This window comes from Protopterus annectens, chromosome 2.part1 (assembly GCF_019279795.1).
Source record: "Protopterus annectens isolate FY-2018-M chromosome 2.part1, PAN1.0, whole genome shotgun sequence".
In the NCBI taxonomy this organism is placed as follows: domain Eukaryota; kingdom Metazoa; phylum Chordata; order Ceratodontiformes; family Protopteridae; genus Protopterus; species Protopterus annectens.
The window spans coordinates 1,875,268,744-1,875,289,620 of record NC_056729.1 but is presented as its reverse complement, the minus strand read 5'-3'; positions in this window follow the sequence as shown (position 1 = coordinate 1,875,289,620).

Genomic DNA, 20,877 nt, shown 5'->3' with positions numbered 1-20,877 from the left:
TGTACTCAATTATTGGTCTTATGAGGGCTGAGTATAATGAAATTATAACATCCTTAGATCTAGATGTGATACCTTTACTTATAAAATGTGGTACACAGAAGGATTTCCTTACTACTGTGGGTAAGTGTTGGTCAAAGTTCAGATTCCTATCAGCCTGAATAACCAGATCATGTGCCACTGGGTCTACACTTAGGGGGGTGCTGTCTATAATGTAATTAGAAGGGATGTTAGCTTTCCCAAAGGGAATAATAATGCATTTTTTGCATTTAGCTTTAATCTGTGGCTTTGGCACCAATCATCTGTCTGTGTTAACCCTGCCTGCAGTATATTAACATTGTTGGGGGACACAATGATTGCTCCCAATTTGCAAACATCACCGAACTAGGCTAGTCACAGGCTGTCCAAGTTTGCCTGGACTTCTGAGAAATAAATTCCGAATATTAAGGGGCCCAGCAGAGAAACCTGTGGTATGCCACAGGTCACTAGATTTTTGCTAGAGGTAAAGTCACCCACTTGACAGTATGTGTCCTGTTGGTGAGCCAGTTGGCTACCCATCTGGTAATGTAGGGGTTAATTCCCAATTGGCAAGGTTTCTCTATAATACCTGAATGTGGGGGGTGGCAGATGCCTTCATTAGGACAAGATGTGCACTATGCACTGTCTTTACCTTGTCCAGGGCCTTGGTGACTTTCTTGAAGAAGTCAACCATGTTTAACAGGCATGATCTGCCTTTAACAAGTTCGAACTGGGTTGGGTCCATTGTTTCTAGATTACCTGTGTACTTGTTAATAAGGTCCATAATGATTTTTTCCCATGGCCTTTGCAGATAAAGTTAGTCAAGCTTATGGGCCTATAATTCTCAGGGTTGGTTGATGGTCCCCATTTGTGCAGAGGGATTACTGTTGCTGTCCTCCGTTCTACCAAAACATAGCCAGTTCACAGGCTGTGGTTAAACAGGGATCCAAGTGGATCTGCTAGGTCATGTTTTAAAAGGCAGCCTGGGATGTTGTCTGGTCCCAGTGATGCTGTGCTTTTGGCCTTGGAGAGCACCGAGATGACCTGCTGTCTTGAGATTATTATCTCAACTGATGGCAGGTATACTTTGCGGGATGACCGGAGGTGATGGGGGTGAAGTTTGCTCTAAATATGTCAGCTAGTACGTTGGCTATTATGTCTGGTTGAGTACAGGTGGTGCCACATACAACCAGTCTATTGCTGGGTTTTCCCTTTTTATTGTTTGGACATATTTAAAAATGTCTTGTGATTAGCCATAACTAGGGAGGCTACTTTTGCTTTGTAATTAGCTTTGGAGGACTTGATAAGATCTCTGATTTGGTTGTTTATACTACAGAGGGATTTCTTCCTGCTGAGCCAGGTCCCTCTTGTTCTTGGACATTAGTTTCTTTCTCTTGTTGTAGAGCCTGTTTATACTAGGGGTCCACCAAGGTGGCATGTATTTTCAACAGGACCTGGTTTTAATCTGGTCAGGTACAGCTGATTCTGTTCAACTGCTTAAGTGGTTATACAGGGTATTGGTGTACATCTCTGCATAGGAGTCAGTGTTATCTTGGGCTTTGAAACTTCTTATACCATCACTTAGTAGGAAATAATGTGTCTTTGTTTTTGACCTTGATGGGGTATCTGGTCTTATAATTACATCAGACAAGACTGATTTATGGTTCAGTCCTACCAGAGACGACATCACACGGAGGGTGTGCAATGCTCTCCCATGTTAGTGAGTACTATGTCTAGGACATTTGAGCCTCTTGTGGGTGTGCTGACTAGCTGTTCCAAAGCATTTGCACTGAGAAAGTCCAAGAACGTCTTTGCCAGCATGTTTGTGGTCATGTATGTTTCCCAGTCGATGGTAGATTAAAATCCTGCATGAGTAAGGTGTTGGGTTGTATAGCAAGTGATTTAACTAAATCCAGGTATGTGGTATGATTTTCCTGTTTCATGGTGGGGGACCTATAACTAGCTATGATGTGGTAAGAGGCATTGCCTCTTGTTAATTGGACATGGAGTTGCTCGAGACAGTCATACTGTTTGACCAGTCTCGAGGTGTACTTATCCTTAATGAAGCTGGATACACCTCCTCCTTTGGTTATTTCATGCTCAGTGTGTGGTTGGAATGTATGGAAGGCATTGTAGCCCTGCATGGCCAGAGTGCTTTCTGCACCTTTGAACCATGTCTTGGTGACTGCACAGACATCAGCATCTTCCAAAATAAGAAGTGCTTTCAGGGAGTGCAGTTTCTTGTTAAGACTCCTAGCATTAAACAGCAGTACTTTGAATTTATCTATAGAGGATTTTGTTTATGTTGGGAGATTGGTTATTTTGACGCTGCATAAAAAAGCACAGTAGGGGTGTCTAATGCCTTTGCCAGCATCTGAAAGCCTTGCGGAGACAAGTGTAGACCATTCCTGGCAAAGCATTGTGGTCTGCTGACCATGTCTTCCCAGGCTGACAGATAGTGGATCCCCCTTGGGCTGACACCAGAAGCTAAACCAATTGCTAAAGTCAATCATGTTTTGTTTGTATTGTGGCATCATCCTTGGACAAGGTAGGATGCTGCTTAAGGCTAGGCTTATACCTGCCTGTGATGTGACACATAATCTGAGAGCCCAGTCATGAGTATCTGTGATGTGACACATAATCTGAGAGCCCAGTCATGACTATCTGTGATGTGACACATAATCTGAGAGCCCAGTCATGACTATCTGTGATGTGACACATAATCTGAGAGCCCAGTCATGAGTATCTGTGATGTGACACATAATCTGAGAGCCCAGTCATGAGTATCTGTGATGTGACACATAATCTGAGAGCCCAGTCATGACTATCTGTGATGTGACACATAATCTGAGAGCCTAGTCATGACTATCTGTGATGTGACACATAATCTGAGAGCCCAGTCATGACTATCTGTGATGTGACACATAATCTGAGAGCCCAGTCATGACTATATGTGATGTGACACATTATCTGAGAGCCCAGTCATGACTATCTTCATATAGTCCAGTGAGTCTCAAGTCATTCACCCCCACATGGACTATAATGGAGCCATACCGGTACTTGTGGTTAAGTGACTTGTGTACTTGAGTGACTTTAGTGTGGGAAGTGTGTGTGTCTGCTGACAACCTGTTTGGCATTTGATTTGTCCTTATGTGAGTGTCTTGCCTCCAATGTCATAGTGTAGCTACATCTCCTACATAAAGTATTTGTTTCAGGAGTAAGTGGTTGTTAGTATACATGAGGCAATTGTTACATTGCCTCAGGATGCCCATGTCTATCAGGCTGTCCAGAGAATTGATGGGAAACTGCCCATCCATGATAGCAAGCTCTTACTGTATGTTTTATTAGGGAAGGGAATGGATTAATTTGACAGGGCTGTGCTTGTAGAGCCGAGACTACAAGAGGGACCTATACTTTGTGTAGGCTAAGGATGATCAATAAGGCAGTGCTGCTCAGTGCACAACTGAGTTGCTCCTCTAGCAACAGAAAAACTTGGAAGAGTTTCACTGACAGCTGTGTAAGGGAAAACTGAGCTTCTAGGCTTTTGTGTCTGTATAGGGCATTGCTAACCACCTCTGCGTGAAGAGCAGCACCACACAAATGCAAGGCTTAAATATGAGCAAAGAGAAAGAAGTTTTAAAATGACTACCAGTCAGGAAAGCACACAATAAGCCTTCCATCAGGAATTCCCAACTTAGACAGGTTAGATCAGTGCACTTCTGCCACAAGGGTGCAGAGAAACACCTTCTTAATGTAGAATAGCTGGTTTGGAGCCCAATTATAACAAGACCACACAAACTAACTACAACAGTCTTACAACTAACAGATACAATGTAATGCATTGCAATTAACTACTTAAAGCAACAGCAGACAGTAGAGTATTTTCTTTCTTTCTTTGTTTTTTTTTGAAACTGCTAAAGTACAGTCATAGTCATTGAGTCTTACACTGACACAAATGTTCTCCAGGAGGGGCTGACACAGACAAACAACTGGTCTCAAAGACATGGACTAAAACTAAATGCCAAGAAATGCATAATAGTATCCTTTGGGACATCATCCATCCCTCGTAACTATCATATTGACAACACACCACTTAGGGTTAACCCAGTAGTCAGAAACTTAGGGCCACGCATAGATAGTAATCTAAACTTTGACCATCACATGTCTACAGTGGTGAGGAAATCATTCTATGTTGCACAACTTATAAAGAAAGGTATGGCATCTAAGTCCAATGAAGTCATTGTTCCACTGTGTTTTCATCAGACCTATCATTGAGTACAATGTCCCCTTTGGTATGTACATAACCAGGCATATCCAACAATTGGAATGTCCACAGAGGTTCCTCACTAAAGGAATACAGGGCGTAAGTAAAATGTCCTACGCAGACCGTCTCAAGGCCCTCTCCCTGTATTCTATCCCCTACAGGCTTTTGAGTCATTGCCAAACCCCACTCTGATGAACCTCCTGCATATCCACAAAACAAACACCACCATAATACCCATTCTAAAGACTTAAACCTTGCCTGTGATATAAATAGAACCTACTGGAGAGATAGGTATATATCCCAGAGACTACCCTGTCTATGGAACAGGCTCCCCATCCATGTGAAGCAGAGTTCCTCCCTAACCCAATTTAAGTGCAACTTGGCTAATCGGATGGAAAACCAGAAATTCATCCCTGGTTTGGCACCTATGTCTCTAATGAACACAGGTAACCTGTAAATGGCTCATCTCCCAGGCCCGTGCTTATACTTATCAAGGATATTAGAACTTGTCAGAGATTTGGGATGCATGGCTAGGCTTAAAAAGACCCTTGTGGTTATTAGCCTAGTAACACCTATGACTCTATGAACCTAACCATATAAGAAAAGTGTAAAAAATACATAGAGCCCTTTTTTGTGCCTCCCAGCTTAGATAGACTAGGTAATACTACCACTAGATTAATAATCTCAATCCTCCTAATGTAAAAGCACAGTAAAGGAGTGTTTGGAATGAAATGCTGCCACAAACACACTTAAAAAAAAATCAAACATATACACACGCACCCACATGCAAAGCTCAACCCCTAACCCTACTAAAGAGACACTAATTAATTTTTCTTGTGCGGTGGTGGTGCTGCGGTAGCGCTGTCGCCTCACAGTAAGACGTTGTCCCGTTCAATTCTCAGCTATAGCGTCTTCTGTCTGGAGACGTGTGAATGGGCATACCTTCATTGAAGGTTGTGCATCAGGGCTGGCAACTCGGCACATAAAAATCTACTGCCAATCATCAGCGGACAATAGTTCCGCTGTGGCGACCCCTAACTGGGAAAAGCCGAAAGACACAACAACAACCTTAAAATATCTACAAAAATAATTATACTTTGCAACTGCAAAATATCTAAAATACTAATAATGACAAAATACAGACTATATTCATTCATTTCTGTTATTGTTTGAAGTCTTGTATGAAATTAATTCAAACTTATGGGTCATATATCTAGCTCAATGCTAAATGTGTCCCGCATTCTATATAGGGAAAACAGATAGGAAATTACGGGAAAGAATATACGAGCATTTATATCTCAGTGGCAAATTGAGTGAAGACAATGCCCTAGCTAAACATACCCGTGAACATAAGGTACACAGGTTTTTGTTCAGAGCAACTGATCAAATTGTACCCGACAATGTGGGGGGGAGGGGTCCAGTCTCCTAGGACTTAGAACATTTAGAATTAATATGGCAGTTGAACACTATGCAAGCCAGCATCCAGATTTAAACGAGAGATGCTATTTTATATGCATTTTGAAATTAAAAAGCCTTACTAGATAGGGTTTTTTTATGTATAGATTTTATGAAAAGTTTGAATTTTATTAGGTATTTTATGGTATATAAGAAACATTAATTAGTGTCTCTTTAGTAGTGTTAGGGGTTGAGCTTTGCATGTGGGTGCATGTGTATATGCTTGATGTTTTTCTGAAGTGTTCAGAACATTTGGTTACAAAGAGCACTGTTTTTTATTGGTTAGTTGCTAAGAGAACCATCTGATTAATTAATACTGGTTAACTATTTCACCAATTAACTGTTTTTATTGACTATTTAATGGGCACGCGCCCAGTGTTTTACTCATCTGAAGAAGTTACAGTATCCACTGTGACAAAAAGCGCTTCAATTTGGAATAAATCTGTATTTTTTATGTTTTGCATTTGGTGCCTTCCTTTCTGCAGTGCAGTTTTTGGAGTTACGTATCCTTTCTTCGGTTTGTGTTCATACTTAACACATTATGACTGTATATGTACGTGCACATAGTCAGATACATACTGACATAGAAATGTACTTTTGACAAGTGTGCATTAAGTGATATACTGCTGAAGTTCTGTACTGATGCATACAGGGGTGCCTTCCGTAATAAGCAGTGTGGTTGGCATACACATGTGTTTCTTTATATGACATTTGTATGACAGTATACGTGTGTGTGATCGCAAAGTTTAGCTTACATATCTATGCATGTTGATGTGACATGATTGCACATTACCATGCATGTGTGTTTTATACATGTCCAGTTTTGTGGACATTAGCAGTCCATCTGGCCATTTGACATACATTTTCCATTTGTTTAAATGTATGTCTGTGTGTCTTCTAGAATAGCCTGTGTGCTTTACGCATACATTTGCATTGTGCAACTTACCATGTCCTGCTTTACTGTGATGTGGTCCAAAGTTGTCTAACTCCCTCCCACCTTAATATGTCCCCAGTATTTATTCGAGGTATATTTGCCTTTGTTAAAACTACTGTGTATTGCCACTTATTAATTTGACACAGTGAACATGTGCTGAATGTATAGCCATTTAACAATGCAGGACATGTGCACACAAGTTGCAGGCCAATGGCTGGAAGATGTCCTTGTTCCCATCCTACTCATGTACTGCTCAGTGTAGTTTTATCACGTTCATGTGTACAACCTGCTACATTCAGTAGTCTGTCCTGTTATATTTTTTAACATATTATTACATGTCATTGTGTACATATGCGTATTGACCTTGATTTCATGTACATTCCATTTATGCCACTGACAAACATGCATACTCATGTACGCCTGTGTGTTGCCTGTGGGAAGGCATATGTGTGTAACACACGCACACATTCCATTACATGTTTGTTTTGGTTTTGTACACCTACCTGTTTATTTAGCAGCCTTTGCTGATCTTTTGCAGTAGTTCTGTTTGGCACCATGCTTGATTGCTTGCCTTTCACATACATGGTCATAGGTTTGATTCTGTCCTCTGGGAGTATGTACCACTGCTTGACCTGCATTTGCTCATCTGTGATTTGTCTTGGCTAACACCTGCACTGATGTTGTACTATTTAGATTTGTATTTACTCATCCAGTTTGTACTGTGATCCTTGTTTATTACCCTACAACACACATTAACCATTGGTCATACACACCCAGGTATGACTGTCATACAGTAATTATTACCCTACAACACCCATTAACCATTGGTCATACACACCCAGCTATGACTGTCATACAGTAGTTATTACCCTACAACACACATTAACCATTGGTCATACACACCCAGGTATGACTGTCATACAGTAATTATTACCCTACAACACACATTAACCATTGGTCATACACACCCACGTATGACTGTCATACAGTAATTATTACCCCACAACACACATTAACCATTGGTCATACACACCCAGGTATGACTGTCATACAGTAATTATTACCCCACAACACACATTAACCATTGGTCATACACACCCAGGTATGACTGTCATACAGTAATTATTACCCTACAACACACATTAACCATTGGTCATACACACCCAGGTATGACTGTCATACAGTAATTATTACCCTACAACACACATTTACCATTGGTCATATACACCCAGGTATGACTGTCATACAGTAATTATTACCCTACAACACACATTAACCATTGGTCATACACACCCAGGTATGACTGTCATGCAGTAATTATTACCCTACAACACACATTAACCATTGGTCATACACACCCAGGTATGACTGTCATACAGTAATTATTACCCTACAACACACATTAACCATTGGTCATACACACCCAGGTATGACTGTCATACAGTAATTATTAACCTACAACACACATTTACCATTGGTCATACACATCCAGGTATGACTGTCATACAGTAATTATTACACTACAACACACATTAACCATTGGTCATACACATCCAGGTATGACTGTCATACAGTAATTATTACACTACAACACACATTAACCATTGGTCATACACACCCAGGTATGACTGTCATACAGTAATTATTACCCTACAACACACATTAACCATTGGTCATACACACCCAGGTATGACTGTCATACAGTAATTATTACCCTACAACACACATTAACCATTGGTCATACACACCCAGGTATGACTGACATACAGTAATTATTACCCTACAACACACATTAACCATTGGTCATACACACCCAGGTATGACTGTCATACAGTAATTATTACCCTACAACACACATTAACCATTGGTCATACACAACCAGGTATGACTGTCATACAGTAATTATTAACCTACAACACACATTTACCATTGGTCATACACATCCAGGTATGACTGTCATACAGTAATTATTACACTACAACACACATTAACCATTGGTCATACACACCCAGGTATGACTGTCATACAGTAATTATTACCCTACAACACTCATTAACCATTGGTCATACACACCCAGGTATGACTGTCATACAGTAATTATTACCCTACAACACATATTAACCATTGGTCATACACACCCAGGTATGACTGTCATACAGTAATTATTACCCTACAACACACATTAACCATTGGTCATACACACCCAGGTATGACTGTCATACAGTAATTATTACCCTACAACACACATTAACCATTGGTCATACACACCCAGGTATGACTGTCATACAGTAATTATTACCCTACAACACACATTAACCATTGGTCATACACACCCAGGTATGACTGTCATACAGTAATTATTACCCTACAACACACATTAACCATTGGTCATACACACCCAGGTATGACTGTCATACAGTAATTATTACCCTACAACACACATTAACCATTGGTCATACAGACCCAGGTATGACTGTCATACAGTAATTATTACCCTACAACACACATTAACCATTGGTCATACACACCCAGGTATGACTGTCATACAGTAATTATTACCCTACAACACACATTAACCATTGGTCATACACACCCAGGTATGACTGTTGCACAGTTTGCAGCCATGGCTGGTATACATCCCCACCCTGTTTGACAACTTTCCATTGCCCATGTTGTGCAATGTGCTGCCTGTGTAACTTACCTGGCCTTACTGTTTTATTCTAACGTTTACCTGGCCTTACTGTTTTTTCTAACCTTTACCTGGCCTTACTGTTTTTTTCTAACCTTTACCTGGCTTTACTGTTTTATTCTAACCTTTACCTGGCCTTACTGTTTTTTCTAACCTTTATCTGGCCTTACTGTTTTTTCTAACCTTTACCTGGACTTACTGTTTTTTCTAGCCTTTACCTGGCCTTACTGTTTTCTCTAACCTTTACCTGGCCTTACTGTTTTTTCTAACCTTTGTCGGTCCTGTGTTGTATTATTTGTTCTATGTGTATACCTGCTGTTTTTACTTTCATCTCCTCTTTCCCTGTCTTTACTTTTCCTCCCATTCTTTAAAGAAATGAGGCCTATTCCCACCAAAAATGATTGCACATACCCCTCTGACTTTCCCTCAGATTTTCCTAGTCCAGCATCCCTCTTGTTTGTCCCTCTTCTTACTCATCCCCCACATCTCCTTTTCTCTCTCCCGCTTTCCTTGGCTGTGTGCATTACTTGAATTCCCCGCATAGGCCTCAAACCCACTGTTAGCAACTGTTAGCCATGGCAATGTGGCCATGAATGCCCTTCATCTTTATTTTTTTTTTTTGTTAGGAAATGTATGGATTCCATCAGAATCCATAAATCCAAGCCAATATTTTTTTTAATACTACATGTATTATGTATATATCTATAGTTGCCTATGAGTTTAAAGTAATGTATGATGTGAATATATAAGCATAACAAATAGCCTTGCAGCTTTAAAATATATATATAATAAGTTAGTGAATAGCATATGGAAATATCAGTGATTGTGCAATACGTTTCTGTGTGTACTCCTGCAAAATTATGTTATGATTGCCATGCGGATTACTTTGGAATATTTGGCATTTTTATTGTGTGCGTGTGGTTTTTTTTTTTTTTTTTGGTTATCACTATGGATTCAGTAACATTCTGTAGCTGTCCATAACCATACTATACAGATTTTTGTTAGCTTTCTAAACAGCTATCAGGATTCTTGATTTGTGATCATTTTTCCATTTGTTTAGTAATGCACAACGCTATGGGACAACCATTTCTTATAATTATGGATTACTGGTGCATTTCCATAGACTGCCATTGGAACTGCGGTACAGTGTTGTGTGCTGAGGTATTCTGAGTTTCTTGTCATACATTAGCATATTACAATGTTATCCACAAGTTTTGCCCTGAAATCGGGTGTAATGATCCAGATTCCAGGAACTTTATGGAATTTGGCTCCTTATCTGTTTCCATCAGGTCAATACCCTCCCTCCCATCCTTGAAAACCCTTCTGAAAGACTTCTTAGCCTAAAGCTGGCTCTGTTCTTGCTCAACACCAGGATAAACTATATCCCTAAATATGAACAGGGATGGGAGGGTGACCTAATGGTTAAGGTGTTTGCCTTATATACACAAGATGCAGGGTTTGAGTCTCACAAGGGATAATTGGCTAGGCTTAACATGGCTCGCAAGGGTTGTTAGCTTAGTACTAATCTATGAACCTATAAATACCTATTCATGCTCTTTACTGTCCTTTCTTCACTCACTTCCTTACTTCTTTCAATTTCTCTTCCCTAGCTTTCTCTCTAAATATATCATAAACCTGTTTTTCTCTCACTTTGAATTGCAATTCCTGTTTGTTTTTTACTAGCTTACCTTTAATTTCTCTATACCCTGGCTAAAATTTCTCTAACTATTAAATCATTGTCATATATCAAACCTCAAGCCTTACTCCTGATACCTATAATTTACTTCTTATACCTCCTCACATCCTATCACACACATCTACCCCCACCCTACTTCTACTCAACAAACTCTACATCCAAATACCAAACCCAAGACTCCTCTGCAAACCAGTCCTTCTAACCCAAACTATACCACTACCCTTCCTAAAATAAAATGATCTCCCTCCCTCCCAACCACATCAAAGCAGAAAAAGAATGTCTCCCCATTTAAACACTTACTCTACTTCAAACCACTACTTCTATCAGGAGACATCCATCCTAACCCAGCCCCCTCCCAACCTACCATAAATAATAAACCTCTTGTGCAAACATCTACTTACCTCACCCCCTTAAAAACCAAGTATTTTTCTGCTCTATCATCCTCAGGAGTGTACTAAATAAAGTACAGGACTTCCATGCCTGTTTAGCTAACTATATCCCTGACATAGTCACCCTAACTGAAACCTGGCTGAAACCATATAATAAAGATAGTGAAATTACCCCACCTGGCTATAACGTCCTACGATTTGATAGACAAAAGAAAAGAGGAGGAGGGGTAGCCATACTCTTCCGTGACCACCTCTCAATAACTACCCCAAACCACCCTCTACCCACTTTTTCTACAGCTGAACTCCTACCTACCAATATTAAACTTAACAACGTTGCTACCATAAGTGTTGTAGCAATCTACATCCCCCTGGTGATAATCTTAGTATACTGGAGAACATCCTACACTACCTCCCACAGACCATCCTTAATGAAACCATCATTCTAGGGAACGTAAACATAGATTGGCTTACAGTTCAAACTCCCCAAACTACCTCTTGTATCAACGTACATGGATTTGAGCAACTAATCACTTCCCCTACCCATATTACAAGTCACACCTGCCACAGTCTCTCCTGGACTGTATTTTGGTGTCTCATCCCCAAAATTACCACAACCCTCACACTTTACCAAATTCCCTTAGTGACCACTGCCCTATCATAGTAAATAGACACACTCCCCATTTCACCAGACCTTTCAGATTTATCACCTCCCGCAAAACCTCATCCTTTATTCCAGACTCTTTCATAGACCAACTCTCTAATATTAACTGGTCCCATCTCACTACACTCCCCTTAGATGTGGCTGTCCACTCTTGCAACTCTACCTTTCTAAACATCCTCAACTCCCTAGCTCCCCTCCATACTATCAGAATCAAAGCAAACACCGCTCCTTGGCTGACCAAACATACTAGAGCCTTGATACAAAGACGTGACAAGATATGGAAACTATGGATCAAAACAAAGACCTCTTCTCTCCTACAGACTTACAAAGAACTTAGAAATCAAATAAAAAAATATCAACAAAGACAGGATCAACTTCTATGCAAACCCTCCCACTACCCTAAAATCTGACCCTAAAAAATTCTGGAACTCAATCAATCATATACTGCATTCAGGAAACCCTTCCCCTCCTAACCCATGCCCAATTAAAACTTTTGAAGAAACTGCCACTGAATTTATCAATCATTTTATTAATTCAGTAACAACCATAATTAATGAGCTTCCCACTAGTAAAAATACTAAAAAAACCACTTTCTCATCTTCCCCTCCTTCTCCTTCTAACTCTTTCTCTCTTACATCTGCCTCAACTAAATATATTAAATATCTACTCTCTAAACTCAAACACTGCTCCCCCTCAGCTGATAACATACCCTCTTACTTCCTACATATAGCTGCTGAACCCCTACCCTATCCAGTATCCATCCTGATCAATAAATCTATCTCTGAATCATACGTTCCATCAATTTGGAAAACATTTTACACATTACCCATACACAAAGGAGGTAATTGTCCTGATATATCAAACTTCAGACCAATTGCTATACTGTCTCCCCTCTCCAAGATTCTTGAGAAATGCATTCACAAGCAGATAATGCAATACCTTCTCCAACAGAACCTTCTAACACACAGACAACATGGATTTCATCCCAAACACAGCACTACAACTGCACTAATATCCTTCATTAATACTGTATCACTGGCCCGTGACAATAATAAACTAGTCTCATGCCTATTCCTCGACCTGTCCAAAGCCTTTAACACTGTCTCCCATCCTTCTCCTAGACAAACTCTCTCACTTAAGATTCTCTCCTCTCACCATATCCTGGGTTTCCAGCAATATTTCTAACCACCAGCAAGCTGTTAAATGGCACTCTGCTGTTTCTCCCCCCAAGCATCCCTATGGGTGTCCCCAAGGATCCATATTGGGGCCACTGCTCCTCAATATTTTCACCAATCTACTTTACACTTCTTGTCCCAACTCCACACTTGCACAATATGGTGATGATTCTACAGTTATCACCATTGCTGACAATCCATCTGACCTCCACTCTACTACCCAAGCAACATTCAACACCATAGAGACATGGCTTTATGACAACAAATTAATTCTCAACCCTAAGAAAACTAAGCTCCTGCTCTTTCTCCCAAAAAACCTCATCAATCTCAAAACAGCATTTTTCATCCTATCTAGCAATAACACTGTCATTACCTCTGACCCTAGCACTAAACTGCTAGGAGTCACAATAGATGACCAGCTTAAATTTGATCTCCAAATCACCTGTATCAAAAAGACTCACCAGAAACCCGGACTCCTTTACTGAAACGAAAGACATTTAACCAACTCAGCCAGAATAACTCTTTCCCATGCATTTCTTCTTCCCACCCTCCTTTATAGCTCTCAATTATACACAAATCTTAACACCACACTCATAACCAGACTTGAAACTACATATAATAAAGTTGCCAGATTTGCTGCAAACCAAACCTACAAATCACACCATTGCCTATCTCTTAAACAATTGCAGTGGCTCAGATTCCCTCATTTGCTGCTACTAGAGCAACTGTTAATTATCCACTCCATCCTCTATCTACCATCTTTCTGCCCTAGCCTTCAATCAGTTATAACTAAATATTCCCCAACCAGGATATTACGTAGGTCAGACCAAGACTTCCTGCAGATTTATAAACCCAAAACCAAATCAGGGTGTTTACTTTATAACTATAACTCTGCTGCAACATGGAACCAACTACCCCTAGAAATTAAGTCCCTTGACGAAACAAAACATTTCAAACAAGCACGCAGGAATATCTAATAAATAAATGGTCCTACCATTGTAGTCATCCTCCCTGAAACTACCTAACCCTAGCTTGTCTCTCATCCCTCCTTTCTCTTCCATTGTCTGTCTTAATATCCATCTACCCCTCTGTCTCATTCTGTAACCTCTACATTACCTTACTACTCCATCGGTACCTCTACATTACGTTACTACTCCATCTGTACCTCTACATTACATTACTACTCCATCTGTACCTGTACATTACCTTAGTACTCCATCTGTACCTCTACATTACATTACTACTCCATCTGTACCTCTACATTACCTTACTACTCCATCTGTACCTCTACATTACCTTACTCCTCCATCTGTACCTCTGCATTACCTTACTACTCCATCTGTACCTCTACATTACCTTACTACTCCATCTGTACCTCTACATTACCTTACTACTCCATCTGTACCTCTACATTACATTACTACTCCATCTGTACCTCTACATTACCTTACTCCTCCATCTGTACCTCTACATTACCTTACTACTCCATCTGTACCTCTACATTACCTTACTACTCCATCTGTACCTCTACATTACCTTACTACTCCATCTGTACCTCTACATTACCTTACTACTCCATCTGTACCTATACATTACCTTACTACTCCATCTGTACCTCTACATTACCTTACTACTCCATCTGTACCTATACATTACCTTACTACTCCATCTGTACCTCTACATTACCTTACTACTCCATCTGTACCTATACATTACCTTACTACTCCATCTGTACCTCTGCATTACCTTACTACTCCATCTGTACCTCTACATTACCTTACTACTCCATCTGTACCTCTACATTACCTTACTACTCCATCTGTACCTCTACATTACCTTACTCCTCCATCTGTACCTATACATTACCTTACTACTCCATCTGTACCTCTACATTACCTTACTACTCCATCTGTACCTCTACATTACCTTACTACTCCATCTGTACCTCTACATTACCTTACTACTCCATCTGTACCTCTACATTACCTTACTCCTCCATCTGTACCTATACATTACCTTACTCCTCCATCTGTACCTATACATTACCTTACTACTCCATCTGTACCTCTACATTACCTTACAACTCCACCTGTACCTCTACATTACATTACTACTCCATCTGTACCTCTGCATTACCTTACCACTCCATCTGTACCTATACATTACATTACTCCTCCATCTGTACCTCTACATTACCTTACTACTCCATCTGTACCTCTACATTACCTTAGTACTCCATCTGTACCTCTGCATTACCTTAGTACTCCATCTGTACCTCTGCATTACCTTACTACTCCATCTGTACCTCTACATTACCTTACTCCTCCATCTGTACCTCTACATTACCTTACTACTCCATCTGTACCTATGCATTACCTTACTCTTCCATCTGTACCTCTACATTACCTTACTCTTCCATCTGTACCCCTACATTACCTTACTCCTCCATCTGTACCTCTGCATTACCTTACTACTCCATCTGTACCTCTACATTACCTTACTACTCCATCTGTACCTCTACATTACCTTACTACTCCATCTGTACCTCTGCATTGCCTTACTACTCCATCTGTACCTCTACATGATCTTACTCTTCCATCTGTACCTATACATTACTTTACTCCTCCATCTGTACCTATACATTACCTTACTCCTCCATCTGTACCTATACATTACCTTACTACTCCATCTGTACCTCTACATTACCTTACTACTCCATCTGTACCTCTACATTACCTTACTACTCCATCTGTACCTCTACATTACCTTACTACTCCATCTGTACCTCTACATTACCTTACCACTCCATCTGTACCTCTACATTACATTACTACTCCATCTGTACCTCTACATTACCTTACTCCATCTGTACCTATACATTACATTACTACTCCATCTGTACCTCTACATTACATTACTACTCCATCTGTACCTCTACATTACCTTACTACTCCATCTGTACCTCTACATTACATTACTACTCCATCTGTACCTCTACATTACATTACTACTCCATCTGTACCTCTACATTACCTTACTCCTCCATCTGTACCTATACATTACATTACTACTCCATCTGTACCTCTACATTACATTACTCCTCCATCTGTACCTATACATTACCTTACTACTCCATCTGTACCTACACCTTACCTTAGTACTCCATCTGTACCTCTACATTACCTTACAACTCCACCTGTACCTCTACATTACATTACTACTCCATCTGTACCTCTGCATTACCTTACCACTCCATCTGTACCTATACATTACATTACTCCTCCATCTGTACCTCTACATTACCTTACTCCTCCATCTGTACCTCTACATTACCTTACTACTCCATCTGTACCTATACATTACCTTACTACTCCATCTGTACCTCTACATTACCTTACTACTCCATCTGTACCTGTACATGACCTTACTCCTCCATCTGCACCTCTATGTTACCTTACTACTCCATCTGTACCTCTACATTACCTTACTCCTCCATCTGTACCTCTACATTACCTTACTACTCCATCTGTACCTCTACATTACCTTACTACTCCATCTGTACCTCTACATTACCTTACTCCTCCATCTGTACCTCTGCATTACCTTACTCCTCCATCTGTACCTCTACATTACCTTACTCCTCCATCTGTACCTCTACATTACCTTACTCCTCCATCTGTACCTCTACATTACCTTACTACTCCATCTGTACCTCTACATTACATTACTACTCCATCTGTACCTATACATTAGCTTACTCCTCCATCTGTACCTCTACATTACCTTAGTACTCCATCTGTACCTCTGCATTACCTTACTACTCCATCTGTACCTCTGCATTACCTTACTCCTCCATCTGTACCTATACATTACTTTACTACTCCATCTGTACCTCTCCATTACTTTACTACTCCATCTGTACCTCTACATTACCTTACTACTCCATCTGTACCTCTACATTACCTTACTCCTCCATCTGTACCTCTACATTACCTTACTATTCCATCTGTACCTCTACATTACCTTAGTACTTCATCTGTACCTCTGCATTACCTTACTACTCCATCTGTACCTCTACATTACCTTACTCCTCCATCTGTACCTATACTGTATATATGGGGCACAGTAAACTAATTCTGGGTAAGCTGCTCAATGCCAGAAGTCTAAATCTCAAAATGCACTCGAGGCCCTTCTCAGTATGGAGAACATCGATGTCTGTGCTGTAACTGAAACCTGGTTCAAGGCTCCTGAGAGCACCCGGCACTATTAGGTTTTACCTCATATCATGCCGGCCCCAAAACCGGACCACACACAAAAGGAGGTGTATCCATATTCATAAAGGATACTCACACCTCCAGGTTGGTAACGCAAGCTTGAAACCATCCAGGTGCAACTAACCATAAACTGCTCTACAAATTGTAGCATGCTACAGGCCACCCTCTCAAACTCAGGAACCCCACACAGCCTTCCTGAAGATAAATGTATCTCCAAACACCATCATATTGGGTGACTTAACTACCCGAATATACACTGGGAACATTACTCAAGCCCTAACTTTCTAGCCCAACGGTTCCTGGAGTTCATAAATTCAAATGCCATGGAACAGCTAGTCACTATTTCACGAGAGAGGAGAAAATATACTAGATCTCATTGTCACAAACATGGGGACAAATGCTCCACACAGATATCCCTCATTGGTGAATCAGTCATAAACTAATCTCACTGGAAAGTCACATCCAGCCCCCCACCCCAAACAAAAAAGACCACAGTGAAGAACTTCTCTAAAGCAAACTTCCCTACCAAGACTAGGTGCCGTATCCACTTCAAAGGCCCCTAGGTCAGGAGGCTACAGCACAAGCTCTGAAGCCCTTACAAATGCCTGAACACCTCAGGACATGGATCAGGCAATCCCAAATAAAACCAAAGACTCTTTTCCACACAAAGACAGCGTCGATCTGGTGGACCCCAGCCATTAACAAACTTTACAATAAGAGGAAAGCTATTACATGATAGAACAAAATCCATAAAAGGAAGTCACCCCTGATCATTATTAGTAAAATTACGAGCCTCATAAAAATCAACTAAGGCCAATTTTGCAGGAAAATTTTGTAGTTGAGACAATCATAAGGCCTTTTTCAGCTATGTTAAGACAGGTGAAACTCACAGATATAATTAATTCATTTAAATCTTAATTAGTGCAAACTCACCCTGAGATATTCTCATCTCAGTGGGATGAACAATGATTAGTACATGGGCCAGCTGTTTAATCTCAGCCTTACTACAGGATCGTGCCCAAGGGTGGCGTCGCAGCTGTGGTCCCACTCCCTGGTGTGCCTCCTGGGACACAGTGGTACACTTCCGGCTTGCTCAGTCGATGCGCAGAAGCTGTGGAGGATCATGTTGGAGCTCATAAACCGAGATATAGGGACTTGCAGACATTGGACCCGACCCAGTTTAGCTTTGTCAAGGAAAGATCATGCCTTTTGAACTTGGTCGACTTCTTGAAATAGTGCCAGGCATTGATGAGGAAAAGGCAGTCCTTATTCTGTGACCTTGCAAGGCTTCGACACAATACCCACTCGGGTATTGTAGAAAAACTACCAGCTTAAATGTAAGCCACGCCTGTCTACAGATGATTTCCGACTAAACAAGGATGGAGATTTAGAGTTGCTGGCGCTGTGTCAGACTCCAAGCGGTCTGAAGTGGTGTCCCACAGAGCCGGTCTGGCCCCTGACCATTTTGGCATCTACTTCTCAGAGTACAAGCCAACATGGGAGGACTTTGGCCTGACAAAGTTTGCAGATGACTGCAAACTGGGCGCCATAGTGGAAAGATGCGCCGGACACACAGTATCCTTCAGAAGGGACTCACGGAAACAGATAGCTGGTGCCCAGAGCCATGGCCTGAAGTTAAGCAAAAATGTAAGTCATACCTTCGGGAAAACAAAGGTAACTAGCTTCCATATGGTGGCAATCCACTAAAAGCACAGAAAGAGGTTATCAGGGACCTGGGGGCCCAGGTTGACAGTAGCCTTTCTTTTGACCTCACATTGCTAAAAGTGGTTAGAAAGACCTTCTCGGCCTTACCTGATCATGAAGGATTTCATTCAGATCTAGTGAGGTCCAGCTTTGTTTCCCTGTGCTCTTCACATATAATTCAATAGTGCGTACAATGCCCCATTAGGATGTATCTCACCTGACATCACTGCAGCGGTGGAGAGACCCCAAAGTTTCCCTCACCAAAAGGATAAAAGGGACTCTCAAAATCTGGCTCATATGCTGCCAGATTAGAAGAAACTCAGCTCTATTCAGTATACAATTACTCCAGAGGTGAAACATGTGCCCACGGCCTTCCAAAGACCATATCCAACCCGAGAACCAATGGACATACTCCACCTCAAAAATCTCAAATCCACCAAAACCACACTAGGCAAGCGACTTAAACCTTAGCACGGATATAAATAGGCGGATTAGTGCTGGAGGGATCGATTTATCACTCCAGAGACTCCCTATGCTGTGGGAATAAAATCCCACAGTCCATGTGAGGCCGAGGCACTGCTGATGGCTCTATTCGAAAATCTATGAACCTGTGGATGCCATGAGGTCGTGGGGTTTGCAGAGGAATCATATCACTATGTCCTGCTGGACAGAGAGCTACAGCAAACTAATGGGCACAGTATTTTTTCATATACCAGGGGTAGGTAGCCCTATAATAATTTAAGCATAGGCTTGCCAATACCTGGGGCAGATAGCCTACAAATATAAAACCTATGAACCTATGAACCTTATATCTGTACCTCTACATTACACTATCCATCTGTACCTATACATTACTACTCCATCTGTATACATTAACTACTCCATCTGTACCTCTACATTACATTATTACTAGTCCATCTGTACCTCATCACCCTCCATCTGTATCTACATTATCTCCTTTACCTTTTATTTCCTCTGTACCTCTACTTCCTTATTCCATCTGTATCTACATTACCTTACTCCTCCATCTGTATCTACATTACCTTACACTCCATCTGTACCTCTACATTACATTACTACTCCATCTGTACCTATTACCTTACTCTTCCATCTGTACCTCTACATTATCCTCCATCTGTACCTCTATATTACCTTTTCCATCTGCCTCTACATTACCTTATACTCCATCTGTACCTATCATTATCTTACTACTCCATGCCTCTACCTTACTACTCCATCTGTTCTTACCTTATCCTCCATCTGTACATATACATTACCTTACTACTCCATCTGTACCTCTACATTACCTACTCCATCTGCCTCTACATTACATTACTACTCCATCTGTACCTCTTACTTACTACTCCATCTGTACCTATTACCTTTCCATCTGTACCTGCATTATACTCCATCTGTACCTATACATTACCTTACTACTCCATCTGTACCTCTACATTACCTTACTCCTCCATCTGTACCTATACTGTATATATCGTAAATACTATTATAAGGACCTTCATTGTGTCACTACTAGACAGAGGCACAGTATTCTAAATTTATTCTGTACATTTGTACCATTTCAGGGTGGCAAGCCACATCACTATGGCTAGGCTTACAAATG